The sequence below is a fragment of the Adiantum capillus-veneris genome, chromosome 8, assembly GCF_014529385.1.
Source record: "Adiantum capillus-veneris isolate H3 chromosome 8, ASM1452938v2, whole genome shotgun sequence".
Lineage (NCBI taxonomy): Eukaryota > Viridiplantae > Streptophyta > Polypodiopsida > Polypodiales > Pteridaceae > Adiantum > Adiantum capillus-veneris.
In genome coordinates, this window is record NC_140938.1 from 77,497,729 (window position 1) to 77,505,956 (window position 8,228).

The 8,228-nt window shown below is 37.6% G+C and overlaps 1 pseudogene; it reads left to right on the forward strand.

Annotated features, from left to right (window-relative positions):
* The first annotated feature begins 6,267 nt into the window (after positions 1-6,267).
* LOC147452402 (uncharacterized) lies at positions 6,268-7,497 on the forward strand (annotated as a pseudogene).
* Positions 7,498-8,228: the final 731 nt, after the last annotated feature.

The following is an 8,228-nucleotide window of genomic DNA, read 5'->3' on the forward strand; positions in this document are numbered from 1 at the left end:
TCAGATTATGCTCAGTCGGATATGTATGCCAAGACCATTCAGTTAGACAAATGTAACTCTTTTTATGGTAGAAGTCGTAGGTAACAAACACACAAGAGTCAAGATATAACCAAGGTTTGATCAATGGAGTTTTCTTACTATGTCTGATCTTCTTCTCTTGATTTGACTTTGCTCTATTTGAAATTGTTTGATTGTGTTTTTTGATGAGTTTGATTATGGAGTGAAGGTTGATTCTCTGTGGAGATTATGGTTGTTGAGAGAGATCATTGTGTTGATGAACCCCAGCACATTTGGCAATCCTGCTGTGCTTACAGCTTTGTTAGGGTTTGGTCGGAATCCTCTCAGTGTCCACATTGTCGTGGATATCTCTATCTCATTAACTGATGATGTATGTTAGACGACCAAGAAGGGTATCTCGGGTCTATTGCATAAGGGCTCATATCCAAGCAGGGAATATTGATCCTTTCCATTATGAAGATACAATAGAGGAGAAAGTAGAAGTGGATGTCTCAGAAGTGAAACCAGGGAATCAGGTAGGGGAGAATTTAGGATCATCAACAGGAAGGTAGGTGGGTCAAATTTTCAGGACTCTACTCTTGACAGTAGGATATGCAAGAAGTAGAAGAAGACTCCACTTTGACCCACTACAAGTATCTAACAGGCAAATACCTAGGAGAGTACCTCAGCCTCCCCCTATGGCTCAACCACCTCTAATCCCAAGGTTAAAGTAGCAAAATTTAGAGGCAAGTCAGGTGAAGATGCAGATTGCCACGTGGCTCAATTTGAGGCCAAGTGGAAAGCTAGTGGACATCATGCAGTATATGGTGATGATATCAAATTGCATCAATTTGCAACAACACTGGAAGGTAAAGCAATGATTCGTTTAGCCAATATGGAATTGCACATTTTGCAACTTATGTTGCACTCAGAGTAGCATTCTCACAGAGATTCAAAAAAGAGAAAAATCCGACTGATATTCTAAAGAAAATCAGGGATAGTAGACAAGGAAGTATGTTGGTGGAAGATTATGGTCAAAAATTCAAATATTACAGCGTAATGAGAGACCCATAGATGAGATGCTAGAAGGTTATTTTTTGAAAGGTCTAAGAAAGGGATTGAAGAATGTTGTGGCCAACATAGACATTGTAGGTGGCTACGACAATTTGGTCACAGCTACAAGGGCTGAAAAAAGACTTCGTATGACTATGTCAAAATCGAGGAGCAAGCATAACTTTGGATCAGAAGCAAAGTCAGATGTTGAGCCTGGAACTGATGAAGATAGTGATTCCAAGGTATCCTCTGAAAGTGAGGCTGAAAGCATTAAAGGAAAACAGAAGAAGAAGAAGCAGAGTGGTAAGAAACAAAAGGATAAAAAAGACAAAGAAGAAGATTTGATTAGTCAATTAAAGAAAATTAGATATTCTATTGTAGCTCCAAAGAAACAAAATTTTGTCATATTTGTGAAAGGGAAGGACATACCACAGCCCAGTGTTGGTACAACCCTAATAATAGGAGTAGATCAACTCCACAAGAAGGCAGAGGGAGAAATGATACTGAAACAAATCAAATAGCTCCATTTAGAGGGAGGCCACCATTTCAAAGACCTCCAATACCACCTTGGAGAAATCAGGATAATAATAAGAGAATACCACTAGCATCATGCCATGTGTGTATTGTTTAGCACCAGATCATTGGGTTGGTCTAAATTGTGCTTTGTGGGTTAAGCTCAAAGAGGAAAGAGCGATGATAGTTGTACCCTATAACCAAGATAATCAACAGGATAACCCAAAGCACCAACACCAACATCAACCACCAGCTCAAGCAAATGCCATCATAATTGACATTGATGAGCAACAAACATTAGATGTGTTCCTTGGTAATAATATGGAGTTTCCATATCAAGAGCATTGTGATGAATGGGCTTGTGATTATAATCAATGTGGGGAGAACCAAGAAATAGATGTCATGGCTGTTACAAGGTCTAAGGCTAAAGGTCCTATTGATTGGAAGGAACAAAAAGGAATCAAAGATCAGGTTCAAAAACAGGTGCAGAAGGACCAAAAGAATCAGAATGTGGATGATAGTACTTCAGATGTGCAGGGGGATCAATTGCAACATCACTATGAGAAATCCTTCATTAAAAAACATGACAAGGACTAGTTTGAAGCATTAATAAACTCTCAATTGCACATGTCCTTGGATTAGTTATTATATATGGTTCCAGCCTTCAAATAAAAATTGTTGAATAGATTACTATTCAAGGAAGTAGCAAATTCAAACAAATAGCATACTTGAGCCAGTAGTGAACAAAGTTGATCCAACAGATTTCGACTTTGTAGTTCCTATTATAAAAGTGGTATTTCACAGCACTTTGCCTGATGAAGTATTATTGGATGGCGGATCTGGAGTCAACATTATGATTGAGTTGGTGTATTATAAAATGAAGTTGGGAGATTTGTAGCCAGTACCATTTCAGGTAAAGGTGGCAGATCAGAGGAGAGTCCAACCATTAGGAATATTGAGACAACAATCTATTTACATTGCAAGAATTCAGTTTCATGTGAATTTTGTTGTGTTGAAGATGGACAAAGGTGATACCTTCTATGATATGTTGTTGGGGAGGCCCTGGTTCATATTAGCTAAAGTCAAGCAGGATTGGGGTGAGAATGAATTTGTCATAAAGAAAGGGAAGCAAGAAATTGCAAATCCTATGCTTAGGAGAAAGAATATTCCTTTTAAGGAAAGACCATCATATGCTCAATCAATTAATTTGGCAGAAGAAGTGGAGGATGATGAAGAAGAAGCATTTTTAAAATCAAATCTAGCCATTATACCAGTATTTGAAGTTGATGTTGAAGGGATCCTGCAGAAGGATAAAGAGGAAGAACATGTAGATTTTGATTTATCACCTGGGCAGATAATATAGGGATCAGATTTGGTGCACATGGTGGATCAAAGTTCAAATCTTAATCCAAAGGAAGTCTTATAGATAGAGGAAATGGAAGCAAGAGAGTTGATTGAGAATATTTATAATAAAATATTTGGAGGATCAGCTAGGGTGAAGCAAGATGAGCTAAAGGATCTCAATTTGGGTACATCAGAGGATCCCAAAAATTGTCAAGGTCAGTATTCATATAGATGGGGATTTTTTACATAAGGTGTTTCAGATGTTGAAAGAATACAAATATTTTTTTGCATGGGACTATTCTAAAGTGAAATGTATAGATCCTGGCTTACATCAGCATCACATTAATCTAAAGGAGATGCAGTTTCAATTTTGCAATAGAGGTATAGAATGAATCCAAAATTTGCAGAACAGGTAAAGGAAGAGATTGATAATCTATTAGCTGTTGGGTTTATAAAATCAATTCATGAGGTTACATGGTTGTCACCAATTACTGTGGTGCCCAAGACAAATGGAAAAATCAGAGTTTGTGTTGATTACATAAAGTTGAATGCAGCCACTATTACAGATCCTTTTCCAGTGCCATTTTGTGATGACATATTGGATATTGTAGCACGTAAAGAGATGTATAGCTTTTTGGATGGTTTTCCAGGGTATAATCAAATTCAGGTGGTTGAAGAGGACCGACACAAAACAACGTTTATAACAGAGTGGGGTGATTCTGCATCTACAATTATGAATTTTGGACTCACAAATGGACCACCATCATTCAATTTTACAGCATACAAAACATTTGAGTCTTATTTATAGTATTTCATGAGAGTTTTTATGGATGGTTGTTCAGTATTTGGAAAGAAGGAACTACATTTACAACATTTGAGGTCATGTTCTGAAAGGTGTAGACAATTCAGGATGTGCCTTAATCCTTGTAATAGTGTTATTGCTGTCAAAAGTGGAGTACTTTTAGGGCATGTGGTGTCTCATCAAGGGAAGTCCATTGATGAGAAGAACATTGAAGTTATTAAAATACCAAAAGCTCTAGAGAATGTGAAGGAAGTTAATAGATTTGTTGGTTAGGTCAAATGGCATGCTAGATATGTCAGATATTTGTCTACCTCTTACTCATCTAACAAATAAGAGTGTACCTTTTATATGGGCAGGATCTCATTAGAGTTCATTCCAAATGTTAAAAAAGATGTTGTCAATAGCACCAATATTACAACCTCTAGATTGGTCCTTACCTTTCCATGTATTGGTTGATGCATCAGATATGGCTATTGGTGTTGTCCTCGTGCCAAAAAAATTTAGGGGATGCTTTAGACCTGTCTACTATGCTAGTAGGGTGTTAACATCAACTGCTGAAAGGAATTACGATGTGACAGAAAGAGAAGCTCTTGGCATGGTATATGCTTTAACCAAATTCAGACATTATTTGGTAAGCAATAAAGTTATTTTTCATGTGGATCATCAGGCATTTCTTTACCTGGTTAAGAAACCATTGCTGACTAGAAGAGTAGCAAGATGGATGTTAATGTTACATGAATTTGACTTTGTAATTGTTCATACTCCTGGCAAAGAGCACATCATTGCTAATTATTTGAGTAGAGTTGACACAAGTGAAGAACCAAGAAGTGTTCAAGATGACCTACCTAATAAGACCTTGGTGAAGATATTGAAGAAAATTGTTCAAGACAACAAGAAGGATTCGGATCAAAAACTTGTTTCAGTATTGTGGTCCTTTGGGAAAGCTTTCAAGGTCACCACAGGTATGACTCCATTCAAATTGGTGTATGGTCTATAAACTGTGGTCCCTATGGAATTTGTGGTTTCAAGCCCTAAAGTAACTGTAGAAAAGATGAGTCCCAAATTGTCATTCAGGTACAGGAGCAAATATTTGATTCAGTTAGAAGTTGATTAGTTCATATATATCTGAAGTAATTCAGAGAACGAGGAAAGCTTGGGTGAATATGAGTGTTAAGTTTGAAGTTTTCCAAGTTGGAGATTGGGTAATATTGTATAACTCCAAATTAGGCCACATCCAAGCAAGTTAACTAATCCATATAAATTGTCTAGGATTTGGAACAGGGAACATTCATAGTTGCTGATGTTTTTGGTACCAGAGTTCAGAAACCTGTTAATGGTTTCAGATTAAAGAAATTCCAAGGGAAATCACCCAATTTGGAATGGACTTTAGCAGGATTGGTTCAACCTGAAGAGTTTTCAAAAAGAGGTCAGGGAAGTAGGTTTGGAGCTCATCAATTTCAAAAGAGGATGACCAAAAATAGTGAAGAAGTTAATTGTAAAATGCAAAACAGTTTAATAATGGGACAGAGGAATCCGAGCTTAAAGTGGTCAAGTTAGATTTTTGGAATACCTGGGGTCAGAATTTTGCTGATCGGGTATTTTTGGGTCGAATTTTTTAAGGCAGATTTGAAGATTTACTTCGGAAAGCGGGATGGTTCTCCATTAGCTGAAATTATAGTGCAGCGAGTACTATTTGGCATGAGTAAAACACAGGGTGCACTACCCAAAGGTGAAAAGCATCAACTCTGTCGAGCTCTATACTCTCTTATGTTGTCGCCAAACTTCTTCAAGTACACACCCACCCTACACATACCTCAAGCTATGGTGAGAGGGAAGTCTACCACTACCATGCAGCCTGAGGTGGAGCTTGATGAACCACTGAGCATCGCAAGGGACAAGTGCCGATTGTCAATATTAGCAGCCTTGAGGAGGAGGAAGATTAAGGAGAAGAAGAAGCGGATGCAGACACTCCTCTCAGCACAACAAAACTGCAGCAGTCCTTGATGGATCCTTTTATGGATTTTAAGGTATCTCTAGACTTGACACTAGAGTCCAATGTGGCATGGTTATCAAAAATAGGGCTCTAAGCATTTGCAACACTGCCATGGGATGAATGGAAATTTAGTTACTATGAAAAATCCCAGTTGGATATTCTCCAAAAGACCAAAGGTATGATTTCAAGCACATTAGCCTTTACCCCAGAATTGGTTTCACATATATTTCATTTACCATTGAAAGGTATCCTCACAATCCCTAAGTGTTTTGAAGCTTTGTTGGAAAAGGAGTTTGGGCCTACAGAGGGTAATAGGAAGTATTACATGTTGAAGAATTTAAATTATGCCAGGAGAGAGCAGCTCAAATGGTATTTGGAAAGATTATGCTCTCTCATTAAGTTTGACTATATGTCAAAGGAAAACTATGGACCATTATGTTTTGTAGAGCAAGGGGGTGCAATAAATTGGTCAAATTGGTTGTATGAAATAATTACAGATGAGGTTTACATGTCAAACAAAAGAAACTCTTGAATTTGCAGAAGATTGTTAGTATTTTTAGCAGCTATGTTCAGTTTTTCAAACAAATCCCTAAGTGAACATAAGGGTGCAAATGAGCAAATAAGTGCAAGATTGTTGGGCAAAACAGAGGTGTGGAAGGATGATGAGAATTCAAGCCAAAAGGTAGAGCTGCTAGCAGATGTGTAGGAAAATCAGAAAAAGATGTCTTTCTTTAGGTTTTTGGTACAAGCAAGATATTCAGATGAGGAAGCATTGAAGGCTGTGCAAAATATAGAGATGAGTGAATCCATGAAGAAGCTGGATGCTCCAATCATTACATCTAATGAGAAGGTGCCAACAATAACCAAATTGGGAAAGGTCTTCATACTGTCAAAGAAAATAACGGTAGATTCAAAAGTGTTGAAAGCAGTAAGACAATTTAATTTTGAACCAAGCACTGTCAAGAAGGTGCAACAGAGTGTTGCCATTGAAGATGCAAGGATGGTTGTACACATGCTAGGAGAGGTTAAATAGTTTTTGAGCAGGCAGTAAATACAATTAAACAATTAGGTGCAGTCCATGTCAAAATTAGGGGATGCACATGTATTATTGCAAGAACAGCTTGACATTGTGAAGAATTTGAACTTGGAGATGGAGAATTTAAAGCTGAAGCATAAAGATAAGGTGCAAGATGTTTTGATGCATCATAAGGGTGAAATAGAAAATTTCAAAATGTCTTTAACGATGTTCAGGGAATGGACAATAACTCTGGAAGGAAAAGTGAATCATGAGCTGGAGAAATTGGCCAGCAGAAATGCAAATTTGTAGGTTCAAAATATGATGTCTAAGCAGAGGCTTAAACCTTTGCTGGATATGGAGAAGCAAGTTTTGAATCAAGAGGAGTTAGATTTCAATGGAGTATTGATGTCAGAATGGGATGTGCAGGTACTTAGGCAGCAATTGACGAGTACAATGCAAGAGGCATGGACAACAATGAAGGAGAGACTGACCACTGTCTTGAAGCACCTCTATGAAATGGTCAAAACTGGTTTTGTCAATACACATGACGCTGACTTGCTGATGGAGGTGGAACAGCTTAAGAAGGAAAGAGAGCATTGTATTCAGCAGGTTTAAGAACCGAAAGCGAAACAGAAGGAGAAGGTGGTAGTTGAAGAGGAGCAACAAAAAGCATACTTAGCTAAATGTTCAGAAAAACCATTACAGGAGATGAAAGATCAAGAATCAAAGCAAAAAGTGAATGTTGAGCCTGAATTAGAGTTACATGACATTGATTAGTAGATTTTACAATCCAGAATGAAACAATACATTGCAAGATGCCCAGAGCTATAGATACCTGCAGAAGAACGACTAGTATCATTGTTTCTAGAGAAACTACTAAATAAAGAACTTCATGCTATACTGTATAGCAAGAAGCATACAACCCTAGAAGAGTGTGTGTCAGATGCTATTGACTTAGGAGATAATTGTGATATTTTCAATGAGGAAGATGTCCCTTAGGATAACCAAAGCAAGAAAACAGCATCCACCAAACCAACACAAGTGGGAATGGCTGCTGTAGCACTGATTTCAGCCATAGCATACATGCTCAAAAGGATGAATGACATGATGAATAACATGCAAAAAGCACCTATGAGGGGACACTTCCCTAAATTTTGTCCAAAAAATCCTTTAAACAAGGGTAAAACAGTAGTGAATGTAGTCCAAGTGATACCTAGTAGCTCATCTGAGAGTGAAGCGATTGTTCCAGTCCAGGTAATCACCAAAGCCCAGGCTAAGAAAAAGAAACATAACTCCTCTGATGATTGAAAAAATACTAAGATTTCCTCTCAAAAGACCAAGAAATGTAGAAACAAAATATATGAGATGAGAAAACATAAACAAAGGGCTGAAATCAAGGAGAAAGCAAAGAAGCTATTCCAGGAAAAGGAGAAAGAAACTGGAAGCAAAATCAAAGAAACCACCGTGAAATCTAGAGGATCAATTTTGGTAGACAAAATTTTTGAGCC